Genomic DNA, 24,663 nt, shown 5'->3' with positions numbered 1-24,663 from the left:
TGCGGAACATAAGTTGAATGTTAACCCATCACTCACGCCCGTTAGGCAGAAGAAGCGGCACATGGCCCTTGAGCGCAGTGATTGGTTATGCGCAAAAGTTGATAATCTTGTCAGAGCAAACATTTTACGAGAAGTTCGGTACCAGACATGGGTTGCTAACCCTGTGTTAGTGAAAAAAGCTGATGGTCACTGGCGGATGTGCGTTGATTTTAAGGACATTAACAAGGCATGTCCTAAAGACAATTACCCTCTCCCAGAGATTGACTGGAAGGTGGAGTCATTGTCAGGTTTTCGATGCAAGTGCTTTCTGGATGGGTATAAGGGTTATCACCAAATCCTCATGGATGCGGAAGATGAGGATAAAGCTGCTTTTCATACACCGCAGGGTATTTATTATTATACTAAGATGCCTTTTGGATTAAAGAACGCAGGAGCTACCTATCAGTGCGTAATTGACGCATCTTTCAAGCTCCAAATTGGGAGAAATCTTGAAGCATATGTCGACGATTTGGTAATTAAAAGTAACACCAAAGAAGAAATGCCCACGGATATCGTAGAAACATTTGTGTCTTTATGTAGGATCAACATGAAGCTTAACCCGCTCAAATGTAGTTTTGGGGAAGAGGAAGGCAAGTTTTTATGTCATGTGGTGACGGTGCGGGGAATCAAGGCAAATCCCAAAAAGATTGAGGCCATTGATAGTTTACCATCTCCAAGGACAAAGAAAGACGTGCAAAGTTTAACCGCGAAGCTCACGGCGATTACGCGGTTTCTGTCAAAGGCCGCAGAGAGGCAGCTACCATTCTTCAATACTTTGAAGAATTGTTTAAAGAAGAAAGACTCCGTATGGACTCAGGAAGCAGAATCAGCTTTTCATGAAATGAAGAAGGTACTTGCTGAATTACCAACACTCACCGCACCAGTATCAGGAGAAACGCTTACATTGTACCTTGCAGCATCAAAAGAAGCTATTAGCTCGGTGCTTATCGCGGACCGTGGAAAGGTAATCCATTATTTTTATTTTATTTGTTTACATATGAATTATTTATTTCGTAACACTGAGGTTTTCTCAGACGCAAATGCCAATCTACTTCGTAACCAAGACGCTGATAGTAAGCGAAGTAAACTATTCACCTATGGAGAAACTAGTGTATCTGCTAGTCCATACAGCGCGACGTTTGCGTTGGTATTTTCAAGCGCACCCAATTGTGGTTCTAACTGATTAGCCAATCAAACAGGTTGGTAAATACCTAATTTGCGGCAATGTCTGGGAATACCGCATTGACTAACGCAAATCATTTTTCTTTCAGGTGCTATATAAGCCTGAGATTTTTAGCCGAATGACTAAGTGGGCAGTTGAGTTAGGGGAACACGAAATAAATTTTTCTTCGCGAAGCGCGGTTAAGGGTCAAATACTTGCAGATTACCTAGCGAAGTTACCTGCGGATGTTGAAGCATCGACCGAACATCAGGACACGCCTGCACCAAACTTGACACCATGGAACCGTTGGTGCCTGTAGCGCAGCTGGCGCGGGTGCAGGTATAATTTTAACTGGGCCGGATGGCGAAGAGCATACATATGCTCCGCGGTTCAATTTTGCTGTTACAAATAATGAAGCATTTGACGAGGCTTTGTTAGCAGGTATGCGGCTTGTGCATAAATCAAATGTTAAAGTTCTTCACGCTTATGTGGATTCAAAGTTGGTATGCAGCCACGTCAGTGGGGACTTTGAGGCGCATGACATAGCCATGCAGTAATATTTATCGCTTGTTCATAACCTCGCTGATCAGTTTGAGACATTTCAAATTTCTCTTGTAATGCGGGGGCAAAATAAGAAGGCAGATGTGCTTAGCAAATTGGCTGCATTAGCTTTTGATCATCTGGAGAAGAGAGTTCTTATAGAAGAACTACATGCTAAATCCATTGTTATGATGCCTTTAGTGGCACCTGTTGAGGAATCCAGCTCAATGTGGATGACACCCATCATTGCTTTTCTGTGGGATGGCACAACACCCGCAGACTCTATCGATGCAAAGAAAGTTCGTACCAAGGCACCAATGTATGCCCTTGAGGGTGACGTCCTATATCGAAAAAATTATTTAGGACCACATTTAAGGTGCATTGGCCCAAACGAAGTAGAGAAGGTTATACGCGAGGTGCATGAGGGTGCATGCGCTCTTCATTCAGGGCACATGTCTATTGTGTCAAAGATTATGCGTCTGGGTTATTATTGGCCTACCATGTACGCAGACACCGCACGCATAGTTAAGCACTGTAAATCATGCCAAATACATGCACCTGTCAGCAAGGCACCAGCGCATCCAATGATTCCAGTCTCATCACCATGGCCATTCTGCAAATGGGCAATCGACATAGTCGGACCATTTCCAAAAGGCCGAGGTAATATAAGCATTTATTTTCTAACACATGCTACTTACATCAATATCTTACGCATACTCTGCGAATGCAGGAAATATCAAGTTTTGATTGTTGCAATTGATTATTTCACAAAGTGGGTTGAAGCAAGACCGCTGGCAACAATTTCAAGAAAAAGGGTACGAAATTTTGTATGGGAAGACATTGTCTGTCGGTTCGGAATACCAAACGAAATCTTTAGCGATAACGGCACGCAGTTTGCGGGAGAACCTTTCCGCATTTGGTGTGCGGGGCTTAATATTAAGCAAACTTTCACATCCATTGTGCATCTGCAAGCAAATGGCCAGTGCGAAGTCACCAACCGGGATATAGTAGCTGGAATTAAAGATAGATTGGGCCAAGGTCGCGTCGGTTGGGTGGACGAACTACCAAAGGTATTATGGGCGCATAGAACAATGCCTAAAATAAGCACTTGTGAGACTCTGTTTAGTTTGGTATATGGATCAGAAGCTGTGGTACCCGTGGAGATTGGGGTACCAACATTCCGCATACAGAATTTTGATGAGCAAAACAACTCAGAAGCTTTGCGGGAAAATCTTAATTTGCTAGAAGAACGCAGACTCTCTGCGGTGGTTAATGAAGCTAATTATAAGCAGAAATCGCAAAGTACTATAATCAGCGTGTGCGTTCGCGCTCTTATAAGTGCGAGGATCTGGTTTGGCGTCAAAATGACGCAAGTCATGCGGAAGATACTACGAAGTTGGGCCCCCTTTGGGAAGGTCTATACAAGGTAGTGGGAGCAAGCAACACCGGGGCATACCATCTCGCGATATTAGATGGAAACCTGTGAAGCGCACTTAGCACGCGACGTTGTTGAAAAAATGTTACATGTAGCTGGTTGGACCTGATCACTCCAAATATTTTAGCACATTATTTTTTTCCTATGTAATTTTTGTCCGTTTGGATGTGTCGCGATTGTAATCATGATTAATGCCAATTAAAATATTTACTCGAGCATACACTATCTATATGTATGTTTCTTTTTGTATGCGGTTCTTGCCTACTTAAGGGGTGTCCTCTAGCCCCCGCACGGCAGAAGCCTGTTTGGTTACAAGGCTAGATATAAAAGGCAGGTGAAGGGAATTGGTTTTCCCCTAACCAAGCACCACGCAGATTAGATGGCTGCCAAGTCGACTTAAAAATACAAGCATTGGTTTCCTTGTGCGTATTTACTCTCGCATTGGTTTGCTTGAGGAACTCTTAAGTATAAAAGAATTGTTTTGTTTTTAGTTGTGTTGCTTACCATACAGCTAAAGTGCACCTCTAGCACATGACAAAGCAAGAACACAGAAGCTTTTGAGTAAAAATATAAGGGTAAATTTGCTAAAGTATTGGTTTATTTTACGCAGTACCCGCGTATGCACATGAGTTTTGGCTAACTTGAGCGCATAGGCATGCGGTTCATCTTTTGTTTTGACTCGCGATATATAAAAAATAACGAACACAACAACGCATGCATAATACAAACATATATAGCACAATAAGTTATTACAAATACAAATTGTTTTAAACGCCTGGACAACAAGGGACTTAGGGCTCAACAAAAAATAATTACAAATTGCCTGCCTAAGCATTGGACTTACGGCGTGAATGATCAGTTAATTGTTCAAATCAAAATTCTTCCTTGAGGAACCCATCAAGTGACATATTCGGATTCGCAGCGAAATCGTTTATTAAGGGGATTGGGATGGACTGGATGGCCTGCTCAGCTTCAAGGAGCACCTCAGCCGTACCATCCTTCAAATTTCTGTACAATTTCGGGGTACGGTGGCGTAAGTTCGCAGCCTTTGATCACCTCCAGCATCACCTTGTTGCGGTCATGCTCCTTCACCGCATCGACATAGGCATTGAACTTTTCAGACACGGGATCCGATGTGACGACCCGAAAATTTCCGACCAAATTTAAAATTAATCTTTATATAATTTCGACTTGATAAGCAATGAATTTTAATAAATCTTGAACCTCCGAAAAGAGTTTTACACAAGCTTTTGGTCACCCTTTTATTCCGACGATTCACGAACGTCATAACTTGATTTAATTGTTTAATTGTTTAATTATTTTGTATATATAAGGATTTTTATATATTTAACTTGAAAATATGATAATTAAATATCTCATTAAGTATATTAACAAAGTATTTTATATATATTTTTATACTACTAATTTAAAGAGTTTTCAAACAATATATATTACTATTTAAACGACGTAATTAACTTATGTTAAAATGTATTTACATATAATGTATTACGAGTGTAAATACATCCTTACAAGTATTGAATATACTTTATAATATATCAATACATATAAAGGATAGCTATACTCGTATTTTCGTTCAATTTCCTCAAAGAATTCTACTCGCATTCATACGGTATTTTTACCCGTATTATACACAGCTACTAGAAGTATTTACTATTGGTATATACCAATAGAAATCCGCAATTATTTGTGTAATATGTCATCCATGACCTAATCAATTTAATATGTCATGCATGACTTAATACAATTTAACTTACCTTAGATATTTTCACTAAAAGCCAAAATTATAAGCTTATAAATAAGGACCATTTTAACTCATTTTTACTCTACATTTACTTAAACTAAAAACACACACTTGAATGCTCTCATATCATACTTTAATCTCAGCAACTTTCCTCTTCATAATCAAGGTAAAATACTTCTCAAAATCCTTGTTAAATTCCTTATATAGTTGCTATCTTATTATACTTATAAAACTTGTAAAAACTAGAACTTGTTTTGATGAACACCAAGCTTGTTTGAAAAACTAACCTAATCTTTCTAACTTAACTCTAATAACACTTATTTATATGTATTATGATGTTATATTAAGTTAATATAAGAACTTATAACTTGTACATATGAAGAACACCTTGAAACTTAACATATATCCTTTAATCTCCATTCGGTAAAAAGCGGGCTGTTTTGGGTTGGGAATTAAAAACCAATCTTAGACTTTGAGTTCAAGGCTAAGATTTTGGAAATATGTTAATATATGTAAATAATACTTCCAGTATTTTTTTCATGATTTTAGACAAAGTGGAAGTATTTTATCAAAAATCATATATTGGGTGGATGCTGGGATTTTTCCAAATCTGTCCACCGACACAAAAAGAGGGTAAAGCTCTAAAAATTACTACTTGGGATGAACTTTTCAAATTGTTTTTGTAAAATTTACTTCTTAATGAATCCATATCAATTTGATTCACTTTAAACGGAGTTGTAATGAATATTTGGCGAGCAAAACAAAATCTGCTAAAATTAACGTTGTATGGACGAAATTCATATTATAAAAACTATATTAACCATATCCTTGTTAACTTTTCCTATATCCTATATATATTTGGACATGTTATCAGTAGTATAACAAAATATTATAATCTTGGTTAATTCTGTGATTGTATATATGTATAATAATATTCTTGGTACGTCCTAACACAATAAGTATACAGTACGTTTTGATAAATCCTAAGACAATACGTACACAATACGTCTTAGTTAATTCTAAGACAATACGTATACAATACATCTCTGGGTTGATGCAAAGACAATACGTATACAATACGTCGTGGGGTTATATATATATACCGATTATTGGACTGTTGGACTTTTCGGACTATTTTGGACTACTAACAAAGGACTACTAACAATGGACTACTAACATAAAATGTTAAAAATTATTATTTAAGTATTCTATGAACTTGCTTTATTTTATTCATATGTCGTATGATTATCTGAATCGTTATTATTGTTATAGGTTCGTGAATCCAAGGACGACGGTCATATTTTTAATAAGTTGAAAACTTATTATTAATATACTTTTACTACTGTGAGTATATAGTCCCATTTTTAAACTCTAAAAATTATTTTGGGATGAGAATACATGCATTTTATGTTTTACGCAATGGACACAAGTACTTAAAATATATTCTACGTTGAGTTGTACCACCTTGCATATCTTCCCTAATAGCTTGGTAACTAATATTTACATGTTGTAAGAACATGTAAGCGCGAATCCTATTGATAGATCTATCTGGTTTGACAATCCCAATCGGGCTATTCGCTCTAGTATCGTAAACGGTTGCATAGTACTTCGTTTTTACTACACTTGGTACAGTGTAGGGAGATTTCATAATAAAGGAAATATGCCACATTAATGGTTAAGTATGGTTACCGAAGCGCTCAACAACTTATAGAATACTTTTATACACTTGTGAGTGTACATATATTTATAACTATGAAATCTTGTGGTCTATATTTATATCGATGATAAACCTATATATCTCACCAACCTTTGTGTTGACTGTTTACGCATGTTTATTCTCAGGTCCTTAAGAAAGTCTTCCGCGATTGCATTATCTGAGCAAGCTGTGCATGGAGTCTCATACTTTTATTTAAATAAAGTGTTGCATTCAATAAAACCTTTGTCATGTATTATATTCGACTGTTTCATCACGTGTTTAGTATTTGGAAACCGATGTATTTTGGGTATTATTTCTTAAATAATTGCCTACTTGTTTAAAACATGCATTATGTATAATAATGATGTGCTTTTTATGAAACGAATGCAATATTTTTTCTAAAACGTATCATATAGAGGTCAAATACCTCGCTATGGGACCAATGAGAACGTACTGTGTTTATAGTAATATGGACGGGTCGTTTCAGTTGGTATCAGAGCGGTGGTCTTAGCGAACCATGTCTTGCATTAGTGTGTCTAACGGATAGTTATTAAGATGCATTAGTGAGTTTGGACTTCGACCTTAACTGCATGTCAAAAGTTTGCTTATCATTTCTAGTCAGATATCATCTGCTTATCACCCTTAAAAAATTACATGCTTATCATTCTTAGTCTAGACACATCTTACTGCATTGATTGCATAAATAGTGTATAGACAAAGTTCATATTTTAGCGTATATGCTAATTCATATCTTAGCGTATCTGTTACTGTAAACTTTGCCAAACATATTCCGTAAATTTCTCCGTAATGTTTGAAATCTTTTGCTTTATATATATAGATATTCTATGTAATTAGAATACCACCCGATAGCCGGAAATCATTTCATATCGAAAAAACCTTTATTCAATCGTACGAAATGGAACTCTCCACTAGTTCAAGTCCCTCGAATTCCGATATGGAATTTCACTCGAGCTCCGAAAGCAGTGTGACCGTAATGGATCAACAAATTAGCCATCATTTATTTTGGATGAATTGGGGATGGGTTCGTAGTTTACTTAATCATTGGAGACAAGAAGAAGGTGATCCCTTCCATCCACCACATTGCCCTCTTGGTGAAGAACATGAGGCACTTACCGGCGAACCCGTTCGTAACACCATTTTCTCTCTCCTTTCCAGGATATGCCGCAACAAGTATAATACTACTAATATTATTGAGGCTATCCGACCTTTACTCCGTATCTTGCATGGTGAACTATTTAGTAAAAAAAAAAAAAATTACTGTCATGAAAAGCAAAACTTCATTTGCAAGTGCATCCTTCATCATTTCATTCCCTTTATAAAACTCTTGACCTCTCTTTTTATTCAAGAAACTTTAAATATCTTCTTTCACAATACAAAACAAAATAAATTCTCATCATCTATACTCACATCAAACCACTACCAGCACCAGCACCAGCAGCAGCATTACCAACAACATCACAAGCCTCAACATCGCAAGCCGCAATACGAGCATCAACATCATACGCACGGCAGGCACTGAGGGATACCAACAATAATGAGTGATGAAGTATTAATTCATTATTTCATTTACGTTGAAGAAATATTCCGCGGCGATTATGTAATCTCTAAAGTTTTAGGGATTATTCATTTCTAGTTCTAACCGTAAACCAAATGAGATTAATATAATATTAACTCATCAAATCCATATTACATCTGAAGAAAATATACATACATATATTTTCATAAAGACTGTAATAAAAATTCTTTTGTACAAAATATTACTTGTGAAATTTTATTTTAACGGGTAGGTAATACCCGAGAAATACTTAAGTTCACATTAATATGTTACACTGTACATTTTCAATGATGTTTCGACAATCGTTAATTATACTCTCTCCTTTCATAGCTATATACATCATTTCACAAAATTCAAGACAACCATTTTCCATACCAATTCAATTACATATTCTGATTTTGACAGATCAAAATCCAAGTCAAGATTTAATAAGTGCCATCAATCTTAAATTCTTACATCCTTCAAAATCATACTTTAAATTCAAACTATACTAGAACATCACTTTCATTCATAGAACTCATAAAGATATTCGTATCATTCAAGATTCACGACGAATTCATTATACGGATATTGACGATGACAACCTGCGTCTAAACCCTTCAAAATTCTTGAAAACATCTCAACTAAGGAACAATCAAGAGAATGAACCAATCACACGATACATACGAAGAATATATGCATATAGATATGCATATAGATATGCATTCAGAGGACACTTGAACCTAAGCAAAGGTTCAACACGTATCCGTGTTAGATCCTTTAGCATTATTATTACCCAAAATAACTTTACAATCCCTTTTCAAAATAGCAAATTTTATCACATCTCCAAAAAGACAACTTCGACTTTTCATACGGAGTAGCCTTATTATAACCTTGATATATACGTTGTCTTTTCGCCATCGTTACTGGGGAACCTTTTTATATTCCACCACATTAGTAGTAAGCTTACCAGCAACTTTATTGCTCTTTGATTTAAATCTCTCTGAAAGATCACTATAAAACCTTGTCATGTTCCCATCTACATCTTGTAACAATAATTGTCATACCAAACCCCAGGAAGCATCAATAATTATTCTTGAATCTCACATCATTTCTGTATATACATATAACGTTATTTTCTGGAATTATAATTCTGAAATCCGGAATAGCACTTCAGCCTACGAATCAGTACTATGAAGTTTTGAAAAAGCTGAATGAAGCAGCAGAAACTGTAGACAACTGTAACAGTCAAAAGTTGATGATAAAGAATATTGTGTTAGCAAAGCACAGAAAAAGAGAATATTTGGAACTTGAAAATGGATTGAGCAAATCCTGAAGGAGGCTGTGGACAAATCACAAGGACGAAATCTACCTTTAAAGAATCCAAATGATTCGGTGTCTGCTAAAATCCTTAGCAAATACCTTGCTCCTTACTCTAAAACCCTTGCGGACAATATTCTTCATCATCCTCTTATCTTAAATATTCTAAGATATCATTGTATCTTCCATTATAAATATTCTTCATATTTCTGAAGATATTTTCATAACCATTCTTATCTGAAATCATTTATTCCTTCGCGTTATCTGTATCACATCATAAAGAACTCTGTTTTAGTTTCTAAATATCTGAAACCTCTGAGTGTAAAGTATGAATGTTTTTGAAGTAATGTTGGGAACTGAAGCATGAGTTAGTATAATATAATGACACTTGATCAACGTGATTATATTACAGTAAGTCATGCTGAGTTTCTAAATGGAACGTAATGATTCACATACCATAACGTCATCATGTGCCATGTTACATGACTCTTACATTCAATCTAATCTCTAAACATATCAAGAACATATTCTATTGATAGTTCTATATTTTCCTTTGGATTCTGGTAATTTCACAAGTCAAATTGTGCTATTACAATTTCTCTCTTAGAGCATTAGCTATGTTCATTCCGAATTTCATATCTATGAATTCTAGACCATTATTCGCTTGACTTGAAGTCGGGAAAAGAAGACGGAAGCATGAAACTCCAAAATATAAGGAAAAATATAAGCACCAAGACAACGCAGAAATTACAAACCGTGTATATCGATGCATATAGCAACATAAAGACACGGGAAAACTAAGAACACTATAAACCCAAGAGCATAGTAGAAATTAATGAATTCCTCCTGTGGAAGATGAAAAAGAAGAATGATAGATGTGATAGTCAAGAATATATCAAGAATTAAAACTGGATGGAGCATATTGACGAATGTTTTGGAAGTACGAAGAAAGGAAGAAAGTATAAAAGATGGGAGATGTGGAAATAAGGAAACGTAGGAGGTTGATTTATAGTAAAATATTCGACAGAGAAATCGAGACAGATTATTACATTAAATCGAAGAGGATCATAATTTCCTTAATTGCCGAAGAATCAAATCTTATATAGATTACAAAGATTTTCTTTAATCCGGAGATCAACCGTGATGACGTCAAAAGATAAGACGAATCCCTATTTTCTCATTTCACTCTTTTATGATAACTTCACTCATACGTTTCGAGTAATCGAATTATTTTATCCATATTTCTCAATCATGATAAAACCCTATGAATCAACTTATATTCGTCATAATAAAATTCTTATTGTTAGCCATGACGACCTCGATCAAATTTCGGGACGAAATTTCTTTAACGGGTAGGTACTGTGACGACCCGGAAATTTCCGACCAAATTTAAACTTAATCTTTATATAATTTCGATTTGATAAGCAATGAATTTTAATAAATCTTGAACCTCCGAAAAGATTTTTACACAAGCTTTTGGTCACCCTTTTATTCCGACGATTCACGAACGTCATAACTTGATTTAATTGTTTAATTGTTTAATTATTGTGTATATATATGGATTTTTATATATTTAACTTGAAAATATGATAATTAAATATCTCATTAAGTATATTAACAAAGTATTATATATATATTTTCATACTACTAATTTAAAGAGTTTTCAAACAATATATATTACTATTTACACGACATAATTAACTTATGTTAAAATGTATTTACATATAATGTATTACGAGTGTAAATACATCCTTACAAGTATTGAATACACTTTATAATATATCAATACATATAAAGGATAGCTATACTCGTATTTCCGTTCAATTTCCTCAAAGAATTCTACTCGCATTCATACGGTATTTTTACCCGTATTATACACAGCTTCTAGAAGTATTTACTATTGGTATATACCAATAGAAATCTGCAATTATTTGTGTAATATGTTATCCATGACCTAATCAATTTAATATGTCATGCATGACTTAATTCAATTTAACTTACCTTAGATATTTTCACTAAAAGCCAAAATTATAAGCTTATAAATAAGGACCATTTTAACTCATTTTTACTCCACATTTTCTTAAACTAAAAACACACACTTGAATGCTCTCATATCATAATTTAATCTCAGCAACTTTCCTCTTCATAATCAAGGTAAAATACTTCTCAAAATCCTTGTTCAATTCCTTGTATAGTTGCTATCTTATTATACTTATAAAACTTTTAAAAACTAGAACTTATTTTGATGAACACCAAGCTTGTTTGAAAAACTAACCAAATCTTTCTAACTTAACTCTAATAACACTTATTTATATGTATTATGATGTTATATTAAGTTAATATAAGAACTTATAACTTGTACATATGAAGAACACCTTGAAACTTAACATATATCCTTTAATCTCCATTCGGTAAAAAGTGGGCTGTTTTGGGTTGGGAATTAAAAACCAATCTTAGACTTTGAGTTCGAGGCTAAGACTTTGGAAATATGATAATATATGTAAATAAGACTTCCAGCATTTTTTTCATGATTTTAGACAAAGTGGAAGTATTTTATCAAAAATCATATATTGGGTGGATGCCGGGATTTTTCCAAATCTGTCCACCGACACAAAAAGAGGGTAAGCTCTAAAAATTACTATTTGGGATGAACTTTTTGAATTGTTTTTGTAAAATTTACTTCTTAATGAATCCATAGCAATTTGATTCACTTTAAACGGAGTTGTAATGAATATTTGGCGAGCAAAACAAAATCTGCTAAAATTAACGTTGTATGGACGAAATTTATATTATAAAAACTATATTAACCATATCCTTGTTAAATTTTCCTATATCCTATATATATTTGGACATGTTATCAGTAGTATAACAAAATATTATAATCTTGGTTAATTCTGTGATTGTATATATGTATAATAATATTCTTGGTACGTCCTAACACAATAAGTATACAATACGTTTTGATAAATCCTAAGACAATACGTACACAATATGTCTTAGTTAATTCTAAGACAATATGTATACAATACATCTCTGGGTTGATGCAAAGATAATACGTATACAATACGTCGTGGGGTTATATATATATACCGATTATTGGACTGTTGGACTTTTCGGACTACTAACAAAGGACTACTAACAATGGACTACTAACATAAAATGTTAAAAATTATTATATAAGTATTCTATGAACTTGCTTTATTTTATTCATATGTCGTATTATTATATGAATCGTTATTATTGTTATAGGTTCATGAATCCAAGGACGACGGTCATATTTTTAATAAGTTGAAAACTTATTATTAATATACTTTTACTACTGTGAGTATATAGTCCCATTTTTAAACTCTAAAAATATTTTGGGATGAGAATACATGCATTTTATGTTTTACGCCATGGACACAAGTACTTAAAATATATTCTACGTTGAGTTGTACCACCTTGCATATCTTCCCAAATAGCTTGGTAACTAATATTTACATGTTGTAAGAACATGTAAGCGCGAATCCTATTGATAGATCTATCTGGTTTGACAATCCCAACCGGGCTATTCGCTCTAGTATCATAAACGGTTGCATAGTACTTCGTTTTTACTACACTTGGTACAGTGTAGGGAGATTTCATAATAAAGGGAATATGCCACATTAATGGTTAAGTATGGTTACAGAAGCGCTCAACAACTTATAGAATACTTTTATACACTTGCGAGTGTACATATATTTATAACTATGAAATCTTGTGGTCTATATTTATATCGATGATAAACCTATATATCTCACCAACCTTTGTGTTGACTGTTTACGCATGTTTATTCTCAGGTCCTTAAGAAAGTCTTTCGCTGTTGCATTATCTGAGTAAGCTGTGCATGGAGTCTCATACTTTTATTTAAATAAAGTGTTGCATTCAATAAAACCATTGTCATGTATTATATTCGACTGTTACATCACGTGTGTAGTATTTGGAAATCGATGTATTTTGGGGATTATTTCTTAAATAATTGTCCACTTATTTAAAACATGCATTATGTATAATAATGATGTGCTTTTTATGAAACGAATGCAATATTTTATAAAACGTATCATATAGAGGTCAAATACCTCGCTATGGGACCAATGAGAACGTACTGTGTTTATAGTAATATGGACGGGTCGTTTCATCCGAGTCCACCACCTTTTGCGCAATGGTAGGGAGTGAGGTGCGAAGCTTCAATAAGTCCACCTCTGCCAGCTCGCGGCAAGTCACCGCGTCATCCTTCTCCCTGCGCACCTTTTCAAGCACTGCTTGCAGACGCTCGATCTCCCCTTTTGCTTGATCGACCGCCCCCACTAGCTCACGGTTCTTCTTCCTTTCCTCAATCAATACGGTTTTTGTCTCAACCGCAGTCACCTCTGCAGCTTTACGAGCCTCTTCCGCGTCATCCTTGTCTTTCTTTACCTGATCAACACCCGCCTGCAGCAATCCTAGCTCCGTTTCTTTCCGCAAGGCCACTTGGTACAAATTGGTGGCACGGCGTGCTTGATCCGCAAACATGCCGAAGAACACAAGGCCATTTTGGACAAAGGCGTTGTGCGCTTAGTGGAAGGGCAGTGCGGCTAGCTGCTCACGGAATTGAACCGGGAAAATCTGTTGCAGAATAGCAGACTGCTCGGCGGCATTCTCTGCGGAGGACTGGGTAAGCTGGTTCAGGTTGGCTAGGCGGAAGCTATCGCGTGGTGGAGTTGGTGTAGAATCAAAGTCAAGATGTATCGCCTTATCTCTTGACGTTGCGGTGGCTTCAAGATCGGGATTCGCCTGCGGTGGCGTGTGATGCGTGTCATCCAGATGCTCTCCAAAGACGTATAAGTTAGTTAATGTAGTCATAATGCACCAGAAACGGTAGTAGTGTAATGCTCACTAGTGGTTGGAGGAGGAAGGTTTGTGGATGGCTGCTCTATGGGAACGAAGTTGTCGTTTCGCATATCCTCCCTTTGTTTCGGAGTCAGCTTCTTCTTTTTGGATGCATTAGTTGGTGGGTCTGCGACCGTCTTGCGCTTGTTGGCCGATGTCTGTGGGGCGAGCACCTCGTTCTCGCCTGACTTTTCTTGCTCAAGGGGCTCGTTCACATTCTGTTTGCGGAAGGAGATCGCCACAATCTCCTCTGCGGTTAGCACCTTCTTCATCTTCATCTCTGCATACATAAACACGCATGTTAAATACAGATATATGTGGCTGCGTAAAATGGATATACACGTTACTATTCCTACCCTTGCCATTCGGCGCGACTATGGCTGGTCGCAGATCCTTCCATGGCCAATGGGCAGATATCTTTCCTAGCCGCAGCATCACATTTCCATAGGAGCGATGGACGAGCTGTGCGTTTGCGCACTCCACGAGTAGCTTGGCTTCTTCATCATCCAATTTCGGGGTTTTGTTTACTTCTTTTGTTACACCATCGCACCAAACTAAGGTTTGCGGGAAATTTGTACCCACGACGGTTTGGTCAATAAAGAAGAAGGTTTCTTTCCATTGGCCAGCGTTTGATTTGGGGGTTTTTGTGAAATTTTGGCGTGCGAAAAATGTAAACCAGGACTTATGATGCGCGGCAAGACGGTATAAATTGCAAAACACGTTGACTATAGGCACCTAGTTTAGCGCATCACAACACATTTCGAACAGGACTATCTTTCCTATGGTGTATGGATGTAACTGCCCTAACCCTACGTGGTAATGGTCTAACACACCTAGGAAAAAGTCTGACGGTGGAACCCTAAAGTTTCCGTACTTAAATGCGTGTTTATAAATAGCCACCTTTTTCTCAGGTGGCTCATGGGCTAGTTGGTGGGCTAGTGGTGGCACCGGATTGTACTGCGCTAGTTGCGGATATTGGTTAATCAAATGATCTATATGTTTCTGCTCAATGACAGACTCTACACTATCTACAAAGGTTTCATTCGCTTTCGTCATTAAATAAGGATGGTCGGAGAATTACTGACCTCTTATGAACGACCGGAAATATATGACGTCTGATCGGAATTGATTTGAGCAGCGTGTTGGAGACTATTTGGCAGAAAAGGTAGAAATGAGGGTTTTTTGCGTGTATTTATAGGCAAACGTGGGGTGGCAAATTCATCAGGGGCGTATAAGTGTTTCAATCTAACGGTTCACCCATGAATCATCATTGGGTGCCGTTCCCAACCAGAGGCGAGTGGCTCACGTGCACTGTACAACTGTTGCTTTATGTCTTGTTAGCCGAACAGGCTTCTAAGACACTGTCAGGCATTTAATGACCTCGAGCCGCGTGCGGGAAATTTAATGTTGGTCGTTTTCTTATTTTTCTTTTTCACTTAATAGTTTGATATCATAAGTCTTGCGTCATATAACATCAAACTGGGGGGACATAATGATACCGCGACCCGCATGCGCATGCTATACGTGTGCGGGCAATCGCTAGTGTGCGTATGCGTATACTTTATATGCGGTATGCGGCATGCGGTGGCGTATTGAATACCTTTGTTCTCGGCATGGCGGTTACTTGGCCATTAAGTATGAATATCTTTTCCATAATTATATCCGAGATTCGGGGAGTTTATTATGGAAAAGATTACCATTATCTTGGACGATTCTAGAATTAGGGTTTTCCTATATATAACCTAGCCGTCTTAACAAAATACATCATCACAACCTACAACACGTAATAACAATCATCGACTCTCGACTTCTAAAGGTTTACAGGTTAGTTCTTCATAAACTGGCACCTACAACCTTATCTGGGGCCTTCTGATCAATGAACGTTATCGAAGATGGACTTAATCACTTAGCCACCCCGCCGACATCATCATGTCGGCCAGGGTTATTCACGGTAGCCTGACCGGAGAGCTAAGTTCTAAGATCCTTAAACCCCCCCCCCCACCACATACGTATTGAGCATGTGTATTGACCCTATGGAAAATATATGCATGATCAGATACCCCCGTTGATCATTTGTATAATTTACATTGTATTTTATTAGAGTGGGACAAGTTAATGATTGTAGGTTTAACGATGTATCTAGTTAGCGGGCAGTCACAGAATCTACGCAGATGAAGAGAATTATAGATGGTTAGATGACTCCTATAGACCTACAATTCCTGCGATTCTTACAAATGAAAACCAGTGTTTTCGAAGCTACAGTGTTTTCGAAAACCACTATTTACTACAGTAAAAATCATTTTGCTATAGTAAAACACTATTTCAAAATGAAAATGTATATATATTTTACAAATGTTAAAAAAATATAATATTAACTTAGATATAAAACGTTTTGATTTAAAATAATATTATTATATATTAAGACGTTAATTTATAGACGCAAATGACCAAAACACTCGAACGTACAAGATACACTTCGGGTAATATAGTTATTGGTAATGTAAGTCTATATTTTGACAAAGGTACACGTCGATAAACGTAAAGTACAAGTTATTAAAGCGTACAAAGTAACGTTCGAAAAACCAGAACCGGGACATGTAGCGACCCGACAAAATCGTCATTGACGGCGCCGTCTACTTAGGTTCCGTTACGTGGTCATAAGTCTTTAAAACAACGTTTGACCAAAAATATGTCGCATTCATTTCAAATGTAAAGATTTGTTTCAAAGTTTACAAGAATAGTTTAACCACAAGTTACGTTAAAACGTTATAGGTACAAATGACACCTATGCGACACAATTTAAAAGTAGTCAAAAGACGCTCCATGTATGCATATATACTCGACATCAAATGCAAGTATCAAAATAATGAGCGGAAGCATGTATCACAAAACGTTCAAGGACCTGAGAAAAACATAGAAATCTGTCAACGAAAACGTTAGTGATATCATAGGTTTAAGTAAGTAAGTAAGTACAAATGAACCACAAGATTTATATCATTGAAATAATAGTAAACCATTCTAAAATTTGTTATCACGAGCACGCAATTATCAAGGCTTAACTTTCCATCCATAGAACCCCATCACAATAGTGTTAGAACATACACTGTTTCTCGAAAATATATTTCAACCTAATAACAGTAGCGAACCGTCTGAATGAGGGTTTGTCAAACCCATATGGCCATACAACATAAGTTCTCGCTTACACCCGTCAAGTGTAACTAATGATAATCGAATTGAGGATTTTTGTTCTAACTCGTATGTAGAATGTTTGTTTTCGTACTTGTGTTCACTTTGTAAAATGAAACGTTTACGTTTTCTCATCCCAAATGTAAGTTTAAAAGAGTAAAGGTGGGACTATGATCTCACCTTGAGTGCACGAGTAATAAAGTACTTCACAAGTAACGTGTGCAAGGACAATTGCTAGTCTTGACCTAAACAAGTAGGTTGTATCAATAACGGTAAACACAATGGGTCAAAGTTGTTCAATTAGTCCTATGGCTCGTTATGACTCGATTACATATAGCATGTGAATCACGTTGCCAAGTTTCATTCATGATTCAAATATATAAGCATGTTAGGATGATTGCATAAATATTTGGTTAAGTTTAAACAAAAGTCAACTTTGGTCAAGTCAAAGTCAACGAAAAAGTCAACATGTTCGGGTCGGGTCCCGAACTATTTTTCTGAGGTTTTTAATCATATAATAGTATGTTAGAACAAGTTACATGTTAATTGGAGGTGCGTAGCATAGTTAGAATTAAACGCTAAACGACCAAACGAAACAGCCCTTGGTAGTTCATCTGGACGGCGTCCAGATTGGTTGGACGGTGTAGTAACCCGAACTTTTCCATGATTATATATTAAATGAAAACTATATTTGCATAATTTAATGTTTCCAACATGTTAAGTAATCAAACTTGTTAAGACCTGATTAATTGAAATGAGTTTCATGTAGACAATTGACAGCCCAAGTTGACCGGCGATTCACGAACGTTAAAAACTTGTAAAAACTACATGATATATATATATATATATATATATATATATATATATATATATATATATATATATATAAGGTTAACATGAGATTATGATAAGTAAGTATCTTACTAAGTGTATTAACAATGAGTGATATACATAAAAATGAGATTATTGAATTAAGAAACTCGAAACGATATATATATAACGATTATCGTTATAACAACGTCTTACTAAATACATATGAATCATATTAAGATATAGATACACTATGTTTCACATGTTAAAATGATAATTAAGTATATCATTAAGTGTGTTAACAATGAACTACATATGTAAAAACAAGACTACTAACTTAAGGATTTCGAAACGAGACATATATGTAACGATTATCGTTGTAACGACATTTTAATGTATATATATCATATTAAGATATATTCATACATCATAATATCATTATAATGTAATAATTTAACATCTCATTAGATATAATAAACAATGGGTTAACAACATTAAATGAGGTCGTTAACTTAAAGGTTTCAAAACAACACTTACATGTAACGACTAACGATGACTTAAGGACTCAGTTAAAATGTATATACATGTAGTGTATTAAGATGTATTTGTACACTTTTTAAAGACTTCAAGACACATATCAAAGTACTTCTACTTAACAAAAATGCTTACAATTACATCCTCATTCATTTTCATCAACAATTCTACTCGTATGCATCCGTATTCGTACTCGTACAATACACAGCTTCTAGATGTATATACTATTAGTATATACACTTCAATCATCAGCTCCTTAGCAGCCCTTGTGAGTCATTAAACATGTGGGAACCATCATTTGGCAACTAGCATGAAATATCTCACAAAATTACAAAAAATATTATAAATCATTCATGAATTATTTACATGAAAACAAACTTACACATCCTTTATATCTAATCCATATACCAACGACCAAAAACACCTTCAAAAACTTTCATTCTTCAATTTTCTTCATCTAATTGATCTCTCTCAAGTTCTATCTTCAAGTTCTAAGTGTTTTTCATAAATTCTATAAGTTTTAGTTTCATAAAATCAAGAATACTCTCAAGTTTACAAGTCTACTTCCAAACTTTCTAATCCATTTCAAGTGATCATCCAATCTCAAGAAATATTTCTTATTTAAAGTAAGATATCTTTCTAATTCAAGGTAATACTCATATTAAAACTTTGGTTCAATTTCTATAACTATAACAATCTTATTTCGAGTGATAATCTTACTTGAACTTGTTTTCGTATCATGATTCTACTTCAAGAACTTTCAAGCCATCCAAGAATCCTTTGAAGCTAGATCAATTTTTGTCACTTCCAGTAGGTTTACCTACTAAACTTGAGGTACTAATGATGTTCATAACATCATTCGATTCATATATATAAAACTATCTTATTCGAAGATTTGAACATGTAATCACTAGAACGTAGTTTAGTTAATTCTAAACTTGTTCACAAATAAAGTTAATCCTTCTAACTTGACTTTTAAAATCAACTAAACACATGTTCTATATCTATATGATATGCTAACTTAATGATTTAAAACTTCGAAACACGAAAAATACCGTAAAACCGGACATACGCCGTTGTAGTAACACCGCGGGCTATTTTGGGTTTGATAATTAAAGACTATGATAAACTTTGATTTAAAATTTGTTCTTCTGGAAAATCGATTTTTCTTATGAACATGAAACTATATCCAAAAATCATGGTTAAACTCAAAGTGGAAGTATGTTTTTCAAAATGGTCATCAAGATGTCGTTCTTTCGACGAAAATGACTACCTCTTTAAAAAAAGACTTGTAACCTGTATTTCTGACTATAAACTTATACTTTTTCTATTTAGTTTCATAAATTTTATTTCATTATGAAACAATAGCAACTTGAATCACTCAAAACGGATTTGAAAGAAGAAATGACGGGTAAAACAAAATTGGATAAATTTGCTAGTTTTAGCTACGAAAATTTTGTAACAAATCTAGACTAAATATATCCTAACTAATTTATATTGTATTATACATATTATGTAATCTTGGAATACCATAGACACGTATACAATGTTTTGACATATCATATCGACCCATCTAATATATATATATATATATAATATATATATATATATATATATATATATATATATATATATATATATATATTATATATATATATATATATATTTCGGAACAACCATAGACACTCTATATACTGTAATGTTTGAGTTTGCTATACAGGGTTGAGGTTGATTCCAAAATAATATATATACTTTGAGTTGTGATCTAGCCTGAGACTTGTATACACTGGGTCGTGGATTGATTCGAGATAATATATATTGATTTATTTCAGTACATCTAACTGTAGACAACTAGTTGCAGGTTACTAACTTGGACTGCCAACTTAACAAACTTAAATCATAAAAACGTAATAAAAAATGTTGTGAATATATTTAAATCATACTTCGATATATATGTACATATTTGTTATAGGTTCGTGAATCGACCAGTGGCCAAGTCTTATTTCCAACGAATGAAAAATCTGTGAAAGTGAGTTATAGTCCCACTTTTAAAATCTAATATTTTTGGGATGAGAATACATGCAGCTTTATAAATGTTTTACAAAATAGACACAAGTATGCGAAACTACATTCTATGGTTAGATTATTAAACCGAATATTGCTCCTTCAAGTCTGGTAGCCTAAGAATTAGGGAAATGACCCCTAATTGACGCGAATCCTAAAGATAGATCTATGGGCCTAACAAACCCCATTCTGGAATTTGGAATGCTTTAATACTTCGATTTATATGGTGATTGCGATTGCCAATTTATGACATACTTGCGAGTATGCGGGGAATATTCTATATGCATTATGTTAATTTCGGTTACCAGGTGTTCATCATAGAATGATTTTTATACACTTGCGAGTGTAAGATTATTGAATAAATGAAATCTTGTGGTCTATTATATTAATTTGATAATATATAGGCTAAACCTATAACTCACCAACATTTTTTTGTTGACGTTTTAAGCATGTTTATTCTCGGGTGATTATTAAGAGCTTTCGCTGTTGCATACTAAAATAAGGACAAGATTTGGAGTCCATGATTGTATGATATTGTGTAAAAACTGCATTCAAGAAACTTATTTCAATGTAATATATTTTTATTGTAAACCATTATGTAATGGTCGTGTGTAAACGGTATATTTTAGATTATCATTATTTGATAATCTACGTAATGTTTTTTTTAAACCTATATTGATAAAATAAAGGTTATGGTTGTTTTAAAAATGAATGCAGTCTTTGAAAAACGCCTCATATAGAGGTCAAAACCTCGCGACGAAATCAATTAATATGGAACGTTTATAATCAATATGAACGGGACATTTCAGTTGGTATCCGAGCGTTGGTCTTAGAGAACCAGCAAATTTGCATTAGTGTGTCTTATCGAATTTGTTAGGATGCATTAGTGAATCTGGACTTCGACCGTGTTTTCTTTTAAAATGATTGCTTAATATTTTTTTGTTGGAAACCACAAATTGTAACCTGTAAATATTATGTGATATATTAATCTCTTAACATGTTTGATATTGTGTGATAGATGTCTACCTCTAGTACAAATCCCATCGACTCACCTAATAATAATGAAGAGTCGAATATATATTGGGAAGATTCACAAATTCCAGAAGAGGAACTGGAAGAAGAGGAACCGGAAGAAGAGGAACCGGAAGAAGAACCGGAGGAGGAAATATTAGGAACCACAGAAAAACATATAAGTAAAAGAAAACCCTCAACGAATGGACCAAAATTAATAATGGTCAACGGTGTTTCCACCGAGGAAGCAAAATATTGGGAAGATTACCAATTTTTCGATGAATCGGATCCCGATGAGGATTCTGATGATGTTATAGAAATTACCTTGACCCAATTTGAAAAATCAAAAGAAAATAATAAGGGAAAGGGCATCAAAATAGAGAAACCTGATTCCAACCCCGATGAACTTTATATGTATCGTCAACACCCATATTTCTTAAGTTGTAACAATAACCCGGGAACCTCTAAGCCACCGGGTTTTTCTAAACTATTTGTGAAAACAACGGCTCGTATTAGAGGAACATCATATATCCCTAGAAAATTAGCAAAATGAAACAGGTCCGAAGAGGAAGAAACTAGTGAGTCGGAATAAAGAGTTGTAATCATGAGGTGTAAAATACGTAAAATAAGTGTGCTTGTACTTTTCTTGTTGTATGTGAAAATTGCTTGTATTATTTGATAATTATCTTTTACGAATCTAATTCTCGTATGTTTTACAGTATAAAAACACAATGGACGTTAAGGATAGACAAACAAAAATTTTAGAAGACCTACCCGGGGACATGATTGATGAAATCTTGTCTAAAGTCGGTCAAAATTCTTCGGCACAATTATTTATGGCAAAATTAGTTTGTAGAACATTTGAAGAACGTTCCAGACATGCCTTAGTTTATAAAAGGCTTTCATTTGAAATATGGGGTATATCACGACACCGTAAGTTATGCTGTGTTTTCTTTAAAGCGTTAAATGCGGGGAACCCAAATGCAATTTTACGCTACGGGTTAAAAACCTATTTTGACTCAACATATCCCAACGTAGTACTTCGTGAGTTAGAAAGATCTTCTAACATGCAACATAAAGAAGCATGTTATGCTTACGAGTTAGTGATGTTCGCTTCTCATCAAAGTGAGAAAAAGAACATCGGATTACAACTTTTAAATAAAACCTTCCCACAAGTGACGGATTCAGTAGTTGGGGTGAGAAACAAGGTTTTTAGATTATTATGGGGCTGTTGGGCATTACGAAACCCTCGTCCCTTTAACGACGTTACAACATGCTGTCTTGTCAACGAACACAACGGTTATGTTCCACAAGACCAAGGATGGGAAGTAGTCTTAGTAAAACCAGAATGCATGACTTGTTTCTGGACTTATGAATTACGTGTTTTATTGCCTTTGCTGAACGACTTGCGTATTAACTAGGATTGTTGTCACAACTGTTTTGTATCAAAGTTATTGTGTGCTATATTTCATGCTATATGTATTATAGTGGTATTGTAAGTTTGTAAAATATTGTATAAAAGTTTGAACGCGAAATATTATTATAATCAGTTTTTCATATAGAATTGTAGTAGTTGAATGGTATATTAGCTACTAAGTATGAACTTAACGGGTAGGTACTACTGGAATTAAAACTATAAAAAGCTAATATGAAGAAAAAGCTTTTATAAATGAGTTCATATTATGCTACGAAATACTATTGACTACTCTTAATATTCTATATGATTAACTTAATTCTTTTGGGCTATTTTTGAAAGAAATGGCACCGACGACTCGTCAGAATTTGAACATGAGCGAGGAAGACTTCCGTGCTTTCCTTGCAGCAAACATAGCCGTAGTACAGGCTGCGATGCAAAATTACAATAACTCTGAATCCAGCAATGGAACTAACGCCACGAGAACTCGTGTAGGATGCTCCTACAAAGAATTCACTGCGTGTAAACCTTTGAAATTCGATGGAACCGAGGGTCCAATTGGATTAAAACGGTGGACTGTGAAGGTTGAATCGGTGTTTTCCATAAGTAAGTGCACTGAAGAAGACAAAGTAAAGTACGCTACACATACCTTCACGGGTAATGCATTAACATGGTGGAACACTTATCTAGAACAGGTGGGACAAGATGCTGCTTACGCACTACCGTGGTCAGCATTCAAACACTTAATGAACAAGCAGTACCGTCCCAGAAACGAGGTCAATAAGCTCAAGGTAGAGCTTAGAGGGTTACGAACACAAGGGTTTGATATTACCACGTACGAACGATGATTCACAGAGTTGTGCCTATTGTGTCCGGGAGCGTTCGAAGATGAAGAAGAGAAAATCGACGCATTTGTAAAAGGGTTACCAGAAAGGATTCAAGAAGATATGAGTTCACACGAGCCCGCCTCCATACAAAAGGCAAGTCGAATGGCTCACAAACTCATAAATCAGATTGAGGGAAGAATTAAAGAGCAAGCGATCGAAGAAGCCAACACGAAACAAGTCAAGAGGAAGTGGGAAGAAAACAGTGAAAAGAGTCACCAATACAACAACAACAACAACAATAATCGCAATTACAAACGCAATAACTACCACCACAACCGCAACTTTAACCGCAACAACAATAACAATCCCAACAACAACTACAACAACTACAATAACCGTTCCAACAATAACAACAACCGCA

Source organism: Rutidosis leptorrhynchoides, chromosome 7 (assembly GCF_046630445.1).
Source record: "Rutidosis leptorrhynchoides isolate AG116_Rl617_1_P2 chromosome 7, CSIRO_AGI_Rlap_v1, whole genome shotgun sequence".
NCBI lineage: Eukaryota > Viridiplantae > Streptophyta > Magnoliopsida > Asterales > Asteraceae > Rutidosis > Rutidosis leptorrhynchoides.
This window is presented reverse-complemented; position numbering follows the sequence as displayed.